A 21,779-nucleotide genomic window follows, 5' to 3' on the forward strand; every position below is an offset into this window, starting at 1 on the left:
GGGGGGTCTTGGTCCATTTGATCACTGACTCGTACTTCAAAGAAATCAAAGGACGGATCAGGGTCAATGGGTGAAACTGCTGGTGATGCCCCTATACCTGATTCGATCCAGCATTCAACGCCTCCAGAGCATCAGCTACCTCCTGTCAGTGATCAATTAACTACATCAGAGATGCTAGCGCTGGTCTCTTCTCCTCAGACGTCTTCTGGGACACGCACGGCGACTGTTGATCAACAGCCGCCTGCAACTCCCGTCTCAGGTACACACGTACGTCCTCCTCTTGTTATTACTGGTCCAACAGGTACTTCCGGTCCATCTGTTCAGTCTGGCTCCTCAGGACCTGAGCCTTCACGGCCGACTCTAGCAGAAACATTGTCTAGTTTGTCTGAAGCTGAGAAAATTCACTTCCTGATCGAACAAATCAGTGAATTGGGTAACTTAGTCGTTCGGAATACTAGAAAGATTGAAGAGTATCGTGTACAGCGAACTCAGGATGTGGAGGCACACAACAAGTTAGTCTCAATTGTTAGTGCACAGAATCTTAAGATAAAAGAACTAGCTCTAGAGATTGAAAGGCTAAAAGAAGTAAACAGGGCTCGTGATAGGGAAGCTGAGATAATGAAAGGGCGGAGTGATGTGTTAGAGCATGAGGCAAAAGTGTTAAAGCAGAAGCATGAAGAGCTGTCGGAGCGCTATAAAAATCGTGATGATCGCTTAATAGAAGCCTTCAAGCCTGTTCATGCAAACTTCAAGAAAATTGATCACAAAGTAGGTACGCTTTGGAATGAAAGGTGCAAAGCATTAGGCATCGTTCCCTCAAAGCGTGGCGATGACAAAGACGATGATGGAGCAAATCCTGATCAACCAGCTGCCTTAGGTTCCGGTGCAATTGCATCCGGTGCTGCAGGTGGGTCTGGTACGTCTCAAGATGCTCCTACTGCTCCTCCAACAGCTACTACTGGTCCGTCTGAACAGACTGAATCGTTGGAAGCTTCGGCAGGGCTTGAACATGTTAGTCTTGAACCGGAAGAGTTTGCCGATCTCCCTGAATCCTCAATTGTTCAACAGTATCATCCAGTCATGGGTGAACTATTAGAAGAGGGAGAACATGTTACAGAGATGTCTGATAAACGTGTATTAGCTCTGAAGGAATTGGATGAAGTTGATTTGAGGATGATCGATGCTACTCCGTTAGTTCCGGACGAAACCGATTTCTCTACGATTGAAGAAATCTTCATCGGTTCGGATCCGGAACGTCCTGTTTATGTAGGTCAAGATAATGCGGAGTTTAATGCTCTTGATGATGAGTTTGTGGCGGCGAAGACAGCAGAATTTGCTAATCTGGCTTCAGATTCTCCTATAGCTCAAGAAAGCCGTGAGAAGACCGTGAACGAATGGCGAGCGGATTTCCTAGCTAGGAATCCTCCTCCGCTCCCTCCGTTGGATCAGGCCAACTACATGAATTTGGAAAAGAATCCGGCTCGGGGTCGTATTATCAGCTGGATGTTCATCAAGGAGCTTCACTGCATGGTTGTGAAGCGAGAATGCGGCCTTCAGTACTTCAGGTCACTTCTCAGCATTCTTTCACTTCCTTTTTATGATGTTGTTGTTTTGGCTCAGCTGGAGGTTATTAATCGAGTCGAAGACAAGATGGTGGATCTGTTCGCCAAGAAGATCAGGTTGGAACGAAGAAGGGGTTGGAAGGATCCGCTATACAAGCTGCAGTTTCCTCGATACGAGTAGATAAGGTTTACGCTTGATCCAGACACAAATACTGCTCGTTATCGTTTGGTTTATGATCCTCCAAAGTTGATGAAGAAGATACCGTTGTTGAAGATGAAGACAGATTTTCTGGGTGACTTTCGTTGCTGGGTTTATGATGCAGATACTGGAGAAGCGGTGATCGTATTCCAAGACAGTCAGGAGAACTTTCGAATGATAGATCCAATGTGGATTACTAACATGTCCAGGTCGGATATTATTGTTCTTAAGGATCACGAGATCAACTACTTGGTTAGGGATCGGGAACAAGCAATGAAGTTTCAGAAGATGGCTTTGTATTGCTTCAACCTACTTGTGAATGCGGGAAGTGCATGGTCAACGCATCACTTAACGGTTGAAAGGACGTCAGAGACGTGAAGACACGAAGATCGAGACAAAGCTACAGCCAAGGGGGAGTTTGTTGGTGCACTTGTGTCTGTACTTTGTCTGTATTTTGTAATGATATAAAACGATGTCTTTTGTTAGTCTTGTTTACGTCTTTTGTTGGTTTGTATATGTGTTTTGATGTAAGTTTGACCAAGTCAACCATCCTCCTGGTTTGACTTGGTCAAACTTACATCAAAACACATATACAAACCAACAAAAGACGTAAACAAGACTAACAAAAGACATCGTTTTATATCATTACAAAATACAGACAAAGTACAGACACAAGTGCACCAACAGAAATGGAGCGTGTCGTCAACATGAATTTCGTCGGTAGGAATAACAACGGTATCTTGAGTTGGACTTTTCTTCAGATTGGATACATGAAATGTATCATGAACTCCATTCAGTTCGGTAGGTAGATCCAACTTGTATGCTACGGACCCAATTCTTTCCAGGATTCTGAACGGGCCAATATACCGCGGATTTAAATTCCCACGCTTCCCAAAGCGTGCCACACCCTTCCAGGGTGATACCTTCAACAAAACCATATCACCAACCTCAAACTCTAGAGGTTTCCTGTTTCGATCTGCGTAGGCTTTCTGACGGTCATGAGCCGCACTGATGCAATCTCGGATCTGCGCAATCTTATCTGTGGTTTCCTGGACCACATCAGGACCAACCAACTGTCTATCACCTGCGTCAGACCAACAGAGCGGTGATCTGCACTTGCGTCCATACAGAGCTTCGAATGGCGCGGCACCAATACTGGTGTGGTAGCTGTTGTTGTATGAAAATTCAACCAAAGGCAAATGCTTATCCCAGCTACCGCCCAAATCCATAACACATGCTCTCAGCATGTCTTCCAAAGTCTGAATCGTCCGTTCGCTTTGACCGTCGGTCTGCGGGTGAAACGCGGTGCTCATATTCAACTTCGAGCCAAAAGCTTCTTGGAAGGATTGCCAAATCCTTGAGACGAACCTTCCGTCTCTATCAGAGATGATCGAGAGAGGTACTCCATGGCGTGTAACAATCCCTCTCATGTAAATTTCGGCCAACTTGCTTGTATTATCCTTCTCTCTGATAGCTAAGAAGTGTGCAGATTTCGTTAATCGATCCACTATCACCCAAATAGTGTCATGGCCTTTTGGCGTTCTTGGCAACTTTGTAACAAAATCAATGGAGATTTGTTCCCACTTCCACTTGGGAATTTCCGGTTGTTGCAGAAGTCCTGAAGGCTTCTGGTATTCCGCTTTAACCTTAGCGCAAGTTAAACATTTGCTCACATAAACAGCCACATCGCCTTTCATCCTAGGCCACCAATAATAATCCTTAAGATCTTGGTACATCTTATCCGCTCCAGGGTGGATAGAGTACCGCGACTTGTGAGCTTCATCGAAAATAACCTTTCTTAATCCTCCAAACAAAGGGACCCAAATCCTTTTCTCAAAACATAACGTTCCTTCCCTGTTTGGTACCAATAGCTTCTCCATCCCACGGAGATATTCCTCTTCAAGGTTTCTTTCCTTGAGAGCTTCTTTTTGCGCGGCACAAATGCGTAGAGGAAAATCGGTTCGAATAACCATCTCCAAAGCCCTAACCCTTATGGGCTTGATCCTCTCTTTTCGACTTAGGGCATCGGCGACCACATTCGCCTTCCCTGGATGATACTTTATCCCGCAGTCGTAGTCATTCAACAACTCTACCCATCGTCTTTGCCTCATATTCAACTCCTTCTGGTTGAATATGTGCTGGAGGCTCTTGTGATCTGTAAATATTGTACACTTCGTACCATAAAGGTAGTGTCTCCAGATCTTTAAAGCAAAAACCACTGCGCCAAGTTCCAAATCATGTGTGGTATAATTCTTTTCATGCACTTTCAACTGGCGTGACGCGTAAGCAATAACCTTTTGGCGTTGCATCAACACGCAACCCAATCCTTGACGCGAAGCGTCGCAGTATACCATAAAATCTTTCGTACCTTCTGGTAGTGCTAAGATTGGCGCATTGCAGAGCTTATCTTTCAATATCTGGAACGCTTCTTCCTGTTTGATTCCCCAATCAAACTTCTTATCTTTCTGCGTGAGGAGCGTCAACGGTTGAGCGACCTTTGAAAAATTCTCAATGAATCTCCGATAATAACCAGCCAAACCTAAGAATTGTCGAATCTTGGTTGGCGTCTTTGGCGTTTCCCAATTCTTGATCGCTTCGATCTTTGTGGGATCAACATGTATTCCATCTCCATTCACCACGTGTCTGAGAAATTGCACTTCTCGTAGCCAAAATTCGCACTTCGAGAATTTGGCATATAGCTGTTCCTTCTTCAACAGCTCCAAAATGGCTCTTAGGTGTTGTTCGTGCTCGGCCTTCGTCTTTGAATAAATCAAGATATCATCGATGAACACTATCACGAACTTATCCAAATACGACTTGCAAACTCGATTCATCAAATCCATAAAGACTGCAGGTGCGTTTGTCAACCCAAACGGCATAACCAAGAACTCGTAGTGCCCATAACGAGTTCTGAAGGCTGTCTTTGGGATACTTTCTTCCTGTATCCTTAACTGATGGTAACCAGATCGCAAATCGATCTTCGAGTAAAAGCTTGAACCTTGAAGTTGGTCGAACAGATCATCAATCCTTGGCAGAGGGTATCCATTCTTGATTGTCAACTTGTTCAATTCTCTATAATCAATGCACATACGGAAACTACCGTCCTTCTTCTTGACAAACAAAACTGGAGCTCCCCAAGGCGAGAAGCTTGGTCGGATAAATCCCTTGTCTAACAACTCTTGAAGTTGTGTCGACAATTCTTGCATCTCAGACGTAGCATGTCAATAGGGTGCCTTAGCCACAGGCGCGGCGCCTGGAACTAAGTCGATGTGAAACTCTACTTGCCTCTGAGGCGGCAAGCCTGGCAAGTCGTCTGGGAAGACTTCTGGATATTCCCTCACGATAGGGATGTCTTCGATCTTCGGTTCTTCAGCTTTCTTATCTACAATGTGTGCCAGAAAGGCAGCACATCCCTTCTGTAAACATTTTCGCGCTTTGAGGCAGCTGATAATCCTTAACGGCGTATCATGCTTCTCTCCGTGAACCACAATGGTCTCACCATCTTCGGTTGGGATACGAACAACCTTTTCATGACAAACTATTTCCGCCTTGTTGCCTGATAAACAATCCATTCCTACTACCACATCGAAGCTTCCCAACTGGACTGGTAGTAGATCCAGAGCAAACTCACGCTCTCCCAATTCGATCACACATCCTCTGATAACTTCATTGGCTTCTACCAACTTTCCATTCGCCAATTCGATCGAGTACGGAATGTCTAACTTACTAGCGGCTAAACCAAGCATATTCTTAAACTCTAACAACACGAAGCTATAATCGGCGCCAGTATCAAATAAAACGGATGCATAGCGTTGGTTTACAGGGAACGTACCAGTAACAACATTAGGATCCTGACGCGCTTCCCTTGCTTCAAGGTTAAATACTCTACCACGAGCTTTATTTAATTCCGGGCAGTTCCTCTTGTAATGCCAAAGGTCACCACAGTTGAAGCATCCGGATCTTTGCCCATTTCCACCAGCTTGGTTATTCCTCTGATTGCGATTCACAGCGCCCGCTTGATTTGCATTGTTAACTCGATTCCCATCACCTCCATTATTCCCTTGTGGGCGATTTCCATTTCCGCCCCGGTTGGTGTTTCTGTTTCCAAAACCTCCCTGACCTCTCTGGCCCATAGTGGCCCAACAAGAATCCTTCAAATGGCCAGTCTTTCTACAAGCTTCACAAACTTTCAAACCACAACGGCCAGAATGGTGGCGCTGGCAGGTATTACACTTGGGCTGGGCGCCCATGTATCCTTTTCCTTTCTTCCCACTACCAGCTGTAACCTGAGCTGGCAGGCTTGATTCCCCTTTCTTAACCACACCGCTAGTGCCTTGCTTGATGTTTGAAAACTTCCGTTTGTTACCTCCTGAAGACTCCACATGAGTCTCTTTCTTCTTTGGCTCCACTTCGTCAAACTTGTTCAGGCGAATAGCTTCCTCTGTGAGAGCTACGCTCAAATCAATCGCCTCAGTAATAGTCGCAGGCTTGGAGGAGGTCACCATGCTTATGATTTGAGGAGCTAATCCCCAAATGAAACGTTCAATTCTCTTGAATTCAGGAGTGACCACATAGGGTACCACATGCGACAAGTCGTGGAACCTCTGAACGTATTCTGCTATCTTTGGACCTTCCATCTTTAAATGCCAGAATTCAGTTTCCAGTCTCTGGATTTCAGCGCGGGAACAATACTTTTTGCGCATAAGTTCCTTCAGTTCGGTCCAGGTCAGCGCGTAAGCAGCAGCTTCACCAAGTGTCTGTACTTGCAAATTCCACCAAGATAGGGCTCCATCCAAGAACAGCCCAGAGATATAGGTGACCTGCTGATCCAGTGTGCATTTGCTCATGCGAAGAACAGATTCAGTTTTCTCAGCCCAACGAACAAAGGCGACAGCACCTCCTGTGCCATCAAAGTTGACTGGCTTGCAGTCTAGAAACTGCTTGTAGGTGCACCCTGCACGTACAGTATAACATGTGAACTGCATTAGCATCTTTGCTATAGATATCCAATTAGGTCATGGTATGTCTAAATGACTTAGTATTACCATGAGGTGGGTTGTTGTTGTTGCCAGTGTTGCTTCCACTCATTCCTCCTTGAGAGGCAGCATATTGTGCGATGGCAGCAGCAATGATCTGCTGGAGTTCTGCCTGATTGGTAGGCATTTGTGGTTCTTGACGTCTCGGCGGCATCTTCTAAAGATGTGTTTACGTCGGTCAGGCCATAATAAAACGCACGTATATAATAATAGTAATAGTACATAACATCTCATGTTATCAGTATATCACAAATATCAATCACCAATCAACTAGGGGCTACATCACCCCTGTCCAAAAACTATATCAAGTCAGTGTCAAATACATCAAATACATGTCAACAAAAGTCAGAATCATCATGTAGTCTCCAAAAATGCTGTGTAGTCAAAAGCAATCGCGGTCCTCTCACCAACGTCTACCCAAACGGTACTGATGAGCTCTATACAGATGGAGGTGGAGGAGGGGGAAAGTGAGTGTAAAACAAACGACGTAACTGGAGCCAGTCCTCCTCCATGGCTCTCTAAGTACGAATGAAAGAAGCAACCTGCTGCTCTAGTGCAAAGAGGCGCGCAACATAATCTGGGGGTACAGGTCAAGAAGGCTGCAAAGGAGAGTGTGTCTGACCGTGACACGGACATGGTGGCAGCTGAGCTCTCTCAAGCTCCTGGATGCGCTGCGTGTGTGACTCATGCTGAAAAACGAAAGACATCAACACGTCCTCTATAGTGTGTCCCACATGGAAGGGATGGTAGGGGTCAGTCGGTGGCATGACAGGCGGTGACGACCAAAGGAATGGCGCACTGGTGGAATCAAAAGGTGCCACATGAAATGGAGAAACAGGGGGTATAACTGGTGGAAACTGTGGCATGAAGGGAACAGACGTCGGCACATGCCCAAAGGGATGGGCCGAAGAACCCTCTCCAGGTCGCGCTGGAGGTGTAAACGGAGGAACTGGAAAAGAGAAATCAACAGGTCGTGCATCAGTGATGGGAGGGGGAATAGGTGGAACATCCTCATCAGCAGGAATCCACCCGTGCTGTGCGTGCTCATCTGGTGGATCCATGTGTGCCGCGAACAGTGCATGCTCGGGCTCTAGTGGAATGGGATCAGGTGGAGGAGCAACAAAAGGGTGAACGGGTGCAAAGTGATCAACCGGATGGTCAACAGGTACATCAACAACAGGTGGGGGATCAATAGGATCAGCAGCAATGACATGATCGCCCTCCAACAACAGAACATCCACGGGGTGATCATCAACCGGTGGGTCAGCAAACACAGGCTCAATAAGAGGTGCATCAGCATGAACTGGGTCATGCTCAAACGCAGGGTCTAAGGCAGCTGCCTGCTAAGGGGCCAAGGCAGGCTCAGGGTCATCAAAAGCCATCTCGAAGTCAAACTCGGGGTCAATGGGATCGACTGGGTCAGCTGGATCCTCCATGGGCTGATCCATGGGTATAAACTCTATATCCTGATCTGGGTCGAATCCCGGGGGAAAGATAGGATCAGAATCCTCCACATCATCCTGGTCAAACGCAAAACTAGGAATAGGAGCAACAGAGGATGCCTGGTCAGGATCTGAACCATGCGAAAAGTGTTGTGCGCTCAGAGTGTGGGAAGGTGCGGATGCCACAGACTCAAAGGAGTCTGGGACCGGAGAGTGCGCGGGTGAGTCCTCGGCGGGAGCATCAGCGATCATCAGAAGATCGCCAGCAGGAAGAAGGGCCTCGCCCTGGATCTCATCCTCAATGGGCTCATCGTCATACAGATCAATGTCGCCGTCAGCCTCAGCGTCAAGAAGTAAATCATACGCAGGATAAACAGCTAAGGGTATGGGAGCCGGAATCTCCACTAACGGTAGGTACTCAACAAGAGGGCCATCTGCAGGCTCACCAGCACCATCAGGTAGTGCGAAGGGCTGGAAGTCGTCCTCATCAGTGCTAGAAACGTCCGACGTGTGCACCTCGTGCTCTGAAGAGGCTAGGTCATCTGACACTACAGGTATAGGTCCAGTGGTGTCTGAGTCGCCTGTACCGGGCGAGTCCATGAGTCTGTAACACAAACACAAATATGCACAAATAATCAGTCACACAATCAGGTAATCACATAAGTCACCAAGTAAGAAATCACATAATTTTCCTAGTCCCACTAGCCAAATTCCTCCCAGTCTCTAAGACTGCTCTATCATCTACCTTGACCTCTTAGATCGAGCCTCGGCCTCCAAGACCGAGCCTCAGCCTCCAAGACTGAGCCTATTCTCCCTAGTCCAACTAGCTACCTACCTCGATCTCTTAGATCGAGCCTCGACCTCCAAGACCGAGCCTCAGCCTCCAAGACTGAGCCTACTCTTCCTAGCCTAGCTAGCCATCTACCTCGATCTCTAAGATCGAGCCTCGGCCTCCAAGACCGAGCCTCAGCCTCCAAGGCTGAGCCTAAAAATAATAAATAAACATCTACCTCGATCTCTAAGATCGAGCCTCGGCCTCCAAGACCGAGTCTCAGCCTCCAAGACTGAGCCTAATAACAATAAATAAAATGTGCTCAACATTTGTTTATAAAAACATTTTGGATCTGGACTTAAGTGGTATGCAGTAAAAATGTTTTCGTGAGAGCCCTAGTGATCATAGTCTAGACTCGAGAAGGAATCCTAGTTCGCTATGATCAGAGCTCTGATACCAAGTTGTCACCCTGGCTTTGCGGAAGCGTGGTTAATTTGATGTGACTTCTTAATACCATAGCTTAATCATAACAAAGCTATATGAATTAAAAACATGCAAGATCATCCATTAAGTTTTAAAAACCAAATACAATACCATTGTCTTAACGGGGAAAAATACCCTAACAACCATAACATTGTTCAACAACACAAACATCAACATAACACAATCACAGTTTAAGGACTGTGACTTGTCCAGGAAAGAGTCACATTCCCTAAACCCCGGATGACCTCGTACTAGTGCAGCGGGAAAACGTGCCATACCGTGCCAGATCCTTTAATTCCCTGAAATACATGTAAGTTGAAAAATCAACAATAATGTTGAGCGAGTTCATGTGTAAGTGAGTAAATAAACCTTTGTATTTATCAAAATCCTGGTATGTAGCAAATAAGGAAAAAGAGATCACCAATGGTTTGCAAGGCCATTGATATGTGTGAAATGCAAGTAGGAAGGCTCAAACCTAGCATATTTATGCGTCGGGTACAAAGTCATCCCGAGGTCCGTTATGCTGGGCCTGGGACTGGGCTCGCTACACCCAAATAGATCTATCGCTCCTGCCCCTCGGTCCTACCCTGAGGATTAATGACCTCAAGTTTCCGCCTACCCATTCACATGATCTAAGTAATAACCCTCCTTACGCTAACCATACCATGTAAGAAATATTCGTAATCATAGTAACATGTATTTCACCCCCGCAGTTTAGAAAACTGAAAACAGTTAAGAGAAAAGGGGGACATGAACTCACAGTCGGTGCGTCTCTACCAAGTATGTCTCTGAAAGCAAGCAGCTGTGCAACGACCTACAAGTTCTAACTCTATTAGACGGACGGCCGTGCCTTAGCTTTATGGTTTTCGTGTTTGGGAAATAGTTAGACAACTATTTCGTGTTTACTTTTCGTATATACTTGGTAGTTAATCTCCTTCCCAAGGATGGGGGATTTAATACATGTGTGCTCGAAATATATTATTAAGTCTTACTTAATATATATTTATTTTCCAATTTCAAAATATAAATATTTTTCTCAAAAATATTATATTTTCATTTCACATAATTTCCCCAAAAATAATACGTCGACAAAATTACGCGTTCATAAATATTTCCGTATAATGCGTAAGTTACGTTTTATCATTCGAGTGGTAACAATAATTACCGATGTAACTTATATATTTATTGTGAAAGCGTTCGTATTATTTTGGATTCGTCAACGTTCGAAAATATTATTTTTACTCTAAAAATAATATTTGTGTATTTTTCACAAAATAATCACAAATAATGTTGTGAAAATATATTTACTAAATATATATTTATCACGTTTAATTTTGTGAAAATCCCACCTCCGATATTTTGTAAATAAAGTCGTGGCGAAACTTATATTTCGAAAACATGTCAAAAAGTATTTCTAACACTTATAGTGAAAATATTTCTAAGTGTTAGGTTTTTAGAAAAATTTCGCCAGAGTTTCCTCTGTAACTGGAGGTGGCCACGCTTTTAAGGGTATCATTTTCTTTTACAAATCAATCCAAACAATTTTCTTTATTCGATCAAAACAATTTTCAACACAACAAACTAGTTAACAAAAATGTAATTCGCATAAATTTCATGAACTTGTAGTTTTCTAAAATTATAGTGTAAATCTCATCATTTTTAGCGGATCTTTATATAAAGTAATTTGATCTTGTAAAAACCTCGTTTTTAGAGAAAATCCGTCTTTACAACTTCTAGTCACTTTTACAAAAATTGTTATTTTGTCGAAACTTTTGTGTTACACAAGTGCTTACACACTTGTGTGCTCTAAAAATCATACTTGTAAGTGTAAGATCCGTTTTTAGAAAACATGATTTCTGTGATATGTGGTTCTTTGAAAATACCACCTGCAGATACGTAGATCTGCTAGTTTTAAATACTATTTCACAAGTAAAACATTTTTACACAAGTTCACGATTCGCGTGTGGTAGAGTTTCACTCTTTTAACCCTTGTTCCATTCAAAAGATCCTTATGTCATGATCCATGATCATGACCAAACCGGGTTAAACGACGATCCGAGCTACCACAACATAGATCGGGTCCAAATAACCACACAAAATAAATACTACAACATTTACACAACTTGTAAGCTTTTAACCATCTTTTAAGTGCTTTCTAGTAGACTTTAATGTGTCAAATTGCAAGATTTCGAGTTTTAATCGTTACACAACATATTAACCGCTTTAGATTAGTTCAAGAAAGGGATTTAAGCATCATACCACTAGCTCGAGGCTAGGGAAGAATCTAAGCGCAAATGAGGTGGATAAAAGCTAGAGAAAGAGGTCCTTCGCCTTCCGTTTGCACCAAGCTTCCTAATACGAGATCCTTAACACTTGTGTATGCTTGGAATTGGATGATCAAACTCGAACAATGGATGTAGGGGGAGGGGGGTGTTCGGCCGAGAATATAGAGAGGGAAAGAGAGAGTAATTTTGTTGGGTGATGAAGTGTGAAAGTTCTAATGTACATCAAGTGTTACTTATAGACAAATTAGGGATTATGATCCATTGGTTTTAATGTTGTTTAGATATGGGACAAGGGATAATATAATATTCAAAGTTGTACAAGTCAAGGTCACAATGTGACCGAATCGGCCCAAGGGGGGGGGGGTCTTGGTCCATTTCCAAGTATTAGTTAGGTTATCTAGTTAGGTTAATAGGTTAGTTAAGTAGTTAACTTGGTTAGTTGTGTGTTGTGTTTTAAAGCGGGTGTTAGGGTATTCAGGGACCCTAACTGGCTCAGAAAAAGTCCAATAATGTTTATGACAATATTTTCATGTCCCGGGTAAAGTCCGGTTGTTTGGTTGGATAGTAATCCGTTAAAGCGCTTAACAAAGCTTTTAAGTGTCGTTAATGCCCTTTCTAGTGACACAACTTATTCCTGACTTTTTGGAAAGTGTCTAGTAATATTTTTCTCATGTTTTGGCACTTTATTAGCTAGCCAGAGGCTGAATTGTTCATTAAAATGCTGTGTTTTGTGCTTAGTGTACGTTTTAGGCACATCCAGTCATTGTGACTTATTCCTAGAGACGCAGTACTACAACCCTTGTATCCCTACACTCACTATGAGTGTAGTAAAATATTTCTAGCTCATACAGGCCTTAGAGGCATTATCTGCCTGATGCTGGCTTTATCAGCATGTTCAATAGGTTAACCGTTCATAGTGCTACTGTGCTTTTGTGCATCATGTTTGTCACTAGAGTTCAGTATGTAAATAATGTAGTGACAGTAAATAGAGTATGATGCAGATATGTACATGTATCAGAATTCAAGTAGCAGTTCATCAGTAATTTCAAGTAAGCACAGTAATTAAGCAGCAATTAATTTTTAATTAAACCGTACGGATACCTGGTTTAGTGAGGGTTGTCACACAAAGATCTTCCAAAGATTGCAGGTTGTAGAGCTGGGCACCTGCCAGTTCTGCTGAAAAACCCTACCTGTCGCGCCACGCGCCAGACCAGGGTAATCCTGGCGTGCCACGGGAGGAACCAAGTTTTAAAAGTTCTTTTGTTTGTTTGCATGATCAGCCCCTGCACTTTCTGAATGAGAATAACTGACTTTTTCAGCATGCATGGTCAATGGAATCGGGTTGCCTAGGGGGTGTAGCCATGCATTTGTAAGTCTTGGACTTATTGCAAATGGCTCCCGCATGAAGAATTTACACTTTTACACTTTTAACCCCTATCCTTGGAAACTTCAATTTACATTAAGGTTTTGTATCGGAATTTTATGAAACCTTTATCAAATATTCTTGAGGGTGTAATAATGCATTACAAAACTTTTGGGAACGTAAAAAGGCCTCTCAGAGGTAAAATTAACATGTTGACACTTTTAACCCCTATGTTTTGTAACTTTTGATTTTTAAGCGCAAACGACTTTTAGTATCTGACAACTTATTCAGTAATGAATATGGACATTATACAGAGTCATTCAGAGGCACAAGTTTGGCATGTTGACGCTTTTGGTCCTTCTAATTACATCTTTGCATTGTTTCACAGTTTTAGTCCCTCAAGATATCTTTAATCTTAATCAGGGTTTATGACACGTGTCATTATTGAATTGGACGTGATTTTGCGAGGTGTTACATCCTCGCCCCCTTAAAAGAAATCTCGACCTCGATATTTACTGAAATAAATGAGGGTACTTCTGTTTCATTGTGGATTCAACCTCCCACGTGTATTCTGGACCTCTTCGGGCATCCCATTTAACCTTCACAATCGGTACGTACTTCCTTCGAAGCTTCTTAACCTGTCGATCCTCAATCGACAAAGGCCTTTCAACAAACTTTAAGCTCTCATCGATATGCACATCTTTATGTAACATGACTAGCGATTCATCAGCTAGACACTTCTTCAGATTGCAGATGTGGAATACATTATGAATTCCATTGAGCTCTTCAGGTAGGTTTAACTTGTAAGCCACTGTTCCGACACATTCGATGATCTCGAATGGCCCTATGTATCTTAGGCTTAACTTGCCTTTCTTGCCAAAACGCATTACCCCTTTCCAGGGTCATACCTTTAGTAACACTTTGTCACCTACCTCGAATTTTAGAGGTTTACGCCTTTTATCTGCGTAGCTTTTCTGCCTATCCCTGGCAGCTTTGAGACGATCACGTATCTGTACGATCTTATCTGTCGTCTCCAGGACTATATCAGGTCCTGTTAGTTAGACATCTCCAACTTCTGCCCAACAAACGGGCGTCCTGCACTTTCTTCCATACAATGCTTCAAAAGGTGCATCTTGAATACTGGAATGATAGCTATTATTATATGAAAATTCAATCAAGGGAACGTGATCATCCCAACTTCCACCCAAATCAATAACACAAGCCCTTAACATATCCCCCAGCGTCTGAATTGTGCGCTCGCTTTGACCATCCGTCTGAGGATGATACGCAGTGCTGAAGTTTAATCGAGTGCCTAAGGATTGTTGAAAACTTTTCAAAAAATGCGATGTAATCTCGTATCCCTATCAGAGATGATAGACACTGGCTCTCCGTGAAGGGATACAATCTTGTCCACGTACAGCTGAGCTAACTTATCTGAGCTGTGTGTTTCCTTAATAGGTAAGAAGTGAGCTGACTTAGTCAGTCTATCAACTATAACCTGTGACAACTGTCAAAAATCCAGGTATCCGTATAATTAATTAATCTTGATTAGTGCTTAATGACTGTGCTGAATTACAATTAATTGCTTTCTGATTACTGCGTCCTACTTACATGTCCATCACATATTGCATAATGTCACATCATTTTTACATACAAACTTTAGTGACATAAACGATGCACAAAGCACGGTTAGCACAGTTAGCGGATAACTCAGGAAAATGTTGACGATGATCAGTACATAGACAAACAGTGTTTTGAGACCCCGTATGGGCCAGAGACAAGGTACAGCACTAGCATAGTGTGTAGTAAAGTGAGGATCACAAAACTGCTTCACTAGGTGATAGTTTAAGTGCCAGAAAGTGCCTAAAACCCACTTAAGGTGCTGAATTCAGCATTTTTTAGCAAAATTCAGCATTTTAACAAGCTAGCAAAATGCAAAAATATGACTAAATGGTCCTAAATGCTTTCCTATGTGTCGGGAATTAAAAGTGTCACAAAAGGGTACATAAAGAACACTAAACGGGATAATTTGACACTTTAACGAACCGGTATCTAACCGAACAACCGGACACTACCCGAAACACCAAAATTATACTAGAAACATTGTTTTAGTGTTTCTGAGCTAGTTATGATCCCCGAACACCCTAACACACTATATAACATCTAATACACAGGAACACTAATTAATATACTTAACTTCTAACTAGATTATCTAACTTACCATTTAATCACAACCAATACCCCCCCCCCCCCTAAGTGGACGGTCACAAGGGTGACCCCACCACCAAGATCTCTCTTGATCTTCCATGATCTCCTAAGATCCACTAAGATTTGATTAAGGATATGTCTTGTACTTGTGAAGCACATTATCCCTTGGTTAAACACACAAACACCACTCCCACTCCTCTCCTCCTCTCTTCCTCCCCCTCGGCCGTGAACAAGCACCCACACCACCATCATTTCCATCTCATTCTCATCCATTCCAAGATCATCCTAAGGTGTAAGAAGGTGTTTAAGGAAGTTTGGAGCTTGTGGATCTTGAAGGACCTCTCCCATTTGCTATAATCCAACACATTTGTCATCTTCAACCTCTTGTGTTCATCCCTAGCCATAGAGCTAGTAGTAAGGCCCTTATGATCTCTTGTTACTTCTTATTTTGATGGTTAATAGATGATAAACATTGTTAATCTTGAAGAACACTAAAGAACTTAATCATGAAACTTTAACATAAGCTTATTAACATATGAATACATGTTGATTTGTGTTGATTTGCTTCTTGATAATTGATGATTTGTGTTAGCGATGTTAGACATCATAAGAAACCTACTAGATTGTGATTAAACACATGATCTAGTAAGTTAAGGTGGTGATCTTGTGAAAGACCAAGATTATCATGCTTTATGTTTTCATGAACTTGAAAAATGAACATGATTTTACGAATGATGAAACATGTAACATGATTACTAGACATAAACTTGAGTGATTTCAAAAATAGTATTCCAAAGAAACCAAGTTAAATCACAAAGATTTACATGAACATTATTTTAAAAGAAACTAACCATGTTTCTAGTGGTGAAACAAGCATAAGAATACATTGTTTACAAGAAAAATTCAAAAGAATTATTTTTTTGGAAAAATCATCTAGTAAGTTGTAAACACCTAAATCTTTCAAGAATGAGATTTTTAAAGAAGTAAACACACTTTAAAGGGTAACTAAACCTACTAAACACACTACCAAGTTACTACAAGTTTTTATGAAAGTTCAAGTTCATGATACTTATATAGATAGCATTGTTTTGGCACTCGGTAAGTGTAGATTAATTATTGATTGTTTGTGATGATCTTGAAAAGAAAATGATATGCTTTGATAACATGGACACCTCCATTTTTAGGGGAAACTATGGCAAAATTTTCTAAAAATATAAACACTTAGAAAAATACTTTCTAAACAAATACTTACAAGTATGTTTTAACTATGGTTTTCAATATAAACTTTGCCATAGACTTTGTTACAAAAATACAAGTATTGGAGGTTGGTTTTTATAAATAAAAATGGATAAATATGTATTTAGAATATATATTTACATTAAACACACATTGTGTGTGATTATTTGTATACTTTGTGTATTAGTTATATTATTTTAGGATTTAAAGTAATATGACTTAACAAAATACCAAGAATTTACCATCCAAAAATATTACCAAAAATCACAAGGAATATATATATAAGTTACCCACTTAATATTGTGGAACCGAACAATAGAACGTAACTTACAAAATATTCCGGAAAATACCGTTATAAATATATTTTTGGTAAATACTATTTTGGACATAAAAGAAATGAAAATATGATTTTTTGTAAATATTACCAAGTTATATCATATTTTCGACAAGGAGAAAATATATTATTTTGGAAGTAAAAATATATTTTCTTAGAATATTTAGAAGATATATGATTTTTGAGAAAAAATATATTTTCTTGAAATACATTATTGTTGGGACAAAATAAGTTAAATATATTTTCTAAGTTAGACTTAAGAATATATTATTTTGGAACTACAAATACAAGAATACGAAGATACATGTATGAGATACCCCCACCCTTGGGAAGGAGATACGAATATAAATACTTGAGAAGCATTATTACAAGAGTATTGTTTAACAAACTATTCCAAAATAAGATATAATTTAGAGTTAAAATAATTATTATTTTAACAAGTAATTATAACTTGGAATAATATTGAAGACATAAAAGTAACGTAACTCAAAAACATAGACACTAAGGCAAAGCACGACCCGTTCGTCTAATAGACCCTAGTACATTGTAGGTAGTCGTGTTTGCTGACGAGCTTTGAGTTACGAGTACCGAAGATGCAAAACTGTGAGTTCATGTCCCCCTTTTCTTTTAACTGTTTTCAGTTTTATAACTTCGGGGGTGAAATACATGTTACAATTGTTTACAAACATTTTATACATGGTATGGTTAGCCAGGGGCGGAACTAAAGGTATGTGAGCCGTAGCACGGGCTACGGCTGAAGTTCGTGTGCGTAATGTATTTTTTATATATATATTTTTGGTATTATACAAAAGATACCCCTAAAATAATACAAGGATACTCATAACCAACCCAAACTTATAAAATAAGGGAACCCAATTGAAACAATGACTCAGTTGATTAGATAAGCTCAACTGATTAGTCGATTAGATTAGCCCAAAAAACACAAAACTACGTATGGCGGCATTCTTTCTTATCGTCGCTTAGGTTCTGGAAGAAAACCAAACGTCGCTGGTCATCTTTTACGCACTGGTCTCCTGTTTTGCTGCTGCCAATAACACCGGTTCGATAAAAGAAACCACAATCCTGTTGTTTGCTGCTGCGATAACACTGGTTCCGGTCGTTCCGCCCCTGCTTAGGTTTTTTTTTTTAAGTAAAAAAACGACGATGTGATTAAACGATTTTAAAGCTATGAAAAAAAAGCACAAATTTATTAGGCACTTATTTTACTTTATTTATTTATTGTTTTTTTTAATTATTTATTTATTATCGTTTTTTAATATTGTTGATTGCACAGTAAATTTTTTTTTGGGGATAGCCCTAATTTAATTGGCTAGTTCCGCCACTGTGGTTAGCTAAGGAGGGTTATTGCTTGATCATGTGAAAGGTGGGTACAACACTTAAGGCCGTTAATCCTCGTCGTAGGACCGAGGGACATGAGTGATAGATCTATTTGGGTGTAGCGAGCCCACACCCATGAGGACCAGGGTGGCCCATGTGGTGACTATGTCCACATACTAATGTCATGGCAAATTCCGCTAGGTTTGAGTTTTCCTGCACCATTTCACACATACCATTGGCCTTGCAAACCATTGGTGATCTGTTTTTCCTTATTAGTACATACCAGGGACATACATACATACATACAGACATATTTTAAAGGTTTATTCATACACAATCACATGAACTCGCTCGACTTTTGTTGATGTTTTCAAATTACATGTATTTCAGGGAACTAAGTGGATCTGGCATGTGCTGCATGTTTTCAAGCTGCGTTCTAAATAAAAGATGTCATCTAAATCTTATGAGTTTAGGAGGTGTATCTTAATCCTGGACGAGATACATGGTCCTAAACTCGGGTTTATTTAAGATCTTTTGTCGAGTCTTCGTGAACTCATTAAAACATGCTCTGGTTTGTAACTTAAATTTGGTGTCGACGTTTCAGACAATTATGTTGTGTTGTTTTCAAACTTAATTTATGGATGAACATCTTATGGTTTTATCATATAGCGTTGTTATGATTGAATGCTATGGTATTAAGAAAGTCACACCAATAATCTCGCTTCCGCAAAAGTCAGGGTGTGACAGCTTGGTATCAGAGCTTCGATCGTAGCGAACTAGGATTCTTTCTCGAGTCTAGACTACGATCATTAGGGCTCTCACAAAAAATGTTTTCAAACATGTTTACATTGCATACAAAAAATGTCCAGATCCAGGGAACAAACATTTTTTTTACAAACAAAAGGCACAAAACACATTTCAAAGCTTATGTTCATAATTCAGTCTAAGAGACTGGGGAAGTTTAGTCTAAGAGACTGGGGAAGTTTAGTCTGAGAAACTGGGTAGTTCAGTTTGAGAAACTGGGAAGTTAGTCTGAGAGACTTGGTAGTTCAGTTTGAGAAACTATGGAGGTTTAGTCTGAGAGGCTAGGTAGTTCAATCTGAGAGGCTGGGGGGGATAGTCTTGGAAGACTAGGATGAATACATGCTTACATTGTTACCACTTACATGCTTATTTGATGATTGTTGATATATGTGCATATGTTGTGATTGTTTTTATTACAGACACCATGTCCTCATCTGAGAGTGAGCTGTCAGATACCGTAGACCCTATGGCCATAGTTTCGGATGACGAGATTGTCCCTAACCCTGAGGTTTTCACTTCCGACACTGAGAGTAGTGATGACGATGATTTCCAGCCGTTTGCATTACCTGATTTTGGTGACATTGTACCGCATGCTGATGGTCTACTTGACGAGGATCCATTTTTCATTCCTATTCCTGACCAGGATCTTATCATCCTCGGACATCCCGACGATGAGCAGGCCGTAGTCCCGAACCTCGCCCTTCTTCCTCTTGCCGCTTTTCCTCTCGAGGATCTGCCTTTTGATGCCATGTCTGACGATGATATCGATCTTTTTATTGAGGGTCCCCCGGAGGAGGCCCAGGGTGATGGAGCTCCAGTCGATGACGTTGTTGTTGTTCCGCTTGTTGAGATTTCGTCTAACCATTCTGGTCCTGATTCATTCGAGTCTGTGTCATCTACTACCTTGCACGCACTGGGATTACAGCGTTATCCCACCGATTCTGATTCTGACACAACTATGTCTGCCGCACCCGTCCCTCCACAGGACTTCGAGTTTGATGATGACTTTGATCCTGACTTTGATCCTGAGCGTGAGATTGATTTCGTTCCTGGTGATCAGCTTTTTGACATACCCGCTGATCTTGAGCTGGCACCAGCTGACCCTGAGCCTATACTTGCACCCGAGCCTATACCTGCTCATGATCCTCTGCCTGATCATGACCCTGCACCTGTTGATATACCTGTTGTTGCACCACTTTTACTGGACCCTATACCTGCACCCGCTGACCATGCCCCTTTTGTAGGCCAGGTAGATCCCCGTTACGCATTCACCCACAATGGGTGGATAGAGGACGATGATGACTTACCTCCTTTTGTTGAGCCTGTTACCCCCCACCTGCACCTACACATGCCCCTGTTGATGTTGCCCCGTTTCACCCTCAGGTGTCTGATGCTCACCGCACGGATCTGCCAGTCACATTCTTACAGGATATCCCTCCACCCCGTCCAGGGGAAGGACCGTCTAGCCAGCCATCTGGCCATGTACCACTCGTGTCAGCAGCTTTTCCCTTCATGCCACAGTTTACACACACTGCTCCTTCTGCTTCTGCACCGTCAGGCGAGCCACTCATTTGGTTTCCGCACAACACTATGTCTGTTTCTGATCCATACCATCCTTCACATTACATTGGTTACACGAGGGATGATTTGCTTTTGTCGTTACAGCTTCAGCAGAAGATGTTGTGTCATAGAGTCATGGAGCTGGAGAGGATTCCACGTCCTCCACCTTGTACATGTCAGTCACCATTCGCGACTCCACCCGCTTCTCTTCTGCCATACCCAATTTTGAAGTTCGTTTTCTTACCATGGAGCAGCAGATTAGTTATTTGTTGCGTACCATTTACGCTCTTGAGGAGGAGTTAGCGCATGTGCGCAGTTTTCTTTTCGTTCCTCCACCTCCTCCTCCTCCACCATCATCATAGCAGGTTTTTGGTTTTATGCAGGCAGCATACTTTTGGTGAGAGTGTCGCTATTGAGCCCAGTTTGCACAGCCTTTTGAAGACCACTTTTTGACTTTCAATTGTTGTAGATTGTTAGACGATTTAGACAAGGGAGGTGTGACCCTGTAGTTGTTAGTGCATTATGTGTGTGGCCATAGATAGAAATCTAACTGTACATGTAAAGTCTAGTGTCTTGAGTCTGCAAAGTACCGGACAGAGGTTTCGCTAGGTTTCACTTGGTGTCGTTAGGCAATGCCAGGTCAGTATACGGTATGGCACGATGTGAAGAAACTGAGCAAGGTCCAAAGTGATGTCATCATTATGCAATGATGAGATCATATACAATATCATATGCACATGTGATTTTGTACGTAACAGCATGCTTGCATGGAGATTGATTTCGATTGGAATGCTATTCCGCTTGAACCGGTGTTTCCGTTTGAAAAGGCCTCAATGCCTATTTCAAACGGAATTAGGTTGACTATAAATATCTGCAGGCTCATTTCAAACGGAATCAGAAAGTTGTAACCGAACTGCTGCCGGATTTCCAAGTGATATTTTAATGAGAAACAAGTGTTAAAGTGATATTCTGTCTATTTCTACTCAATTCTCTCTGATTCTATTCTACACTGTTTGTTTGTTTTTGCCACTCAAACAGTGGTATATTGACTTTGATTGACTCACTTGATCGTCAAATCGATCCTACAATTGGTATCGGAGCTACGGATAGCTCTACGTGTAATAGTTTGCGAATCGGACAAGTTTCGAATGATTTCG

Source organism: Helianthus annuus, chromosome 17 (assembly GCF_002127325.2).
Source record: "Helianthus annuus cultivar XRQ/B chromosome 17, HanXRQr2.0-SUNRISE, whole genome shotgun sequence".
NCBI lineage: Eukaryota > Viridiplantae > Streptophyta > Magnoliopsida > Asterales > Asteraceae > Helianthus > Helianthus annuus.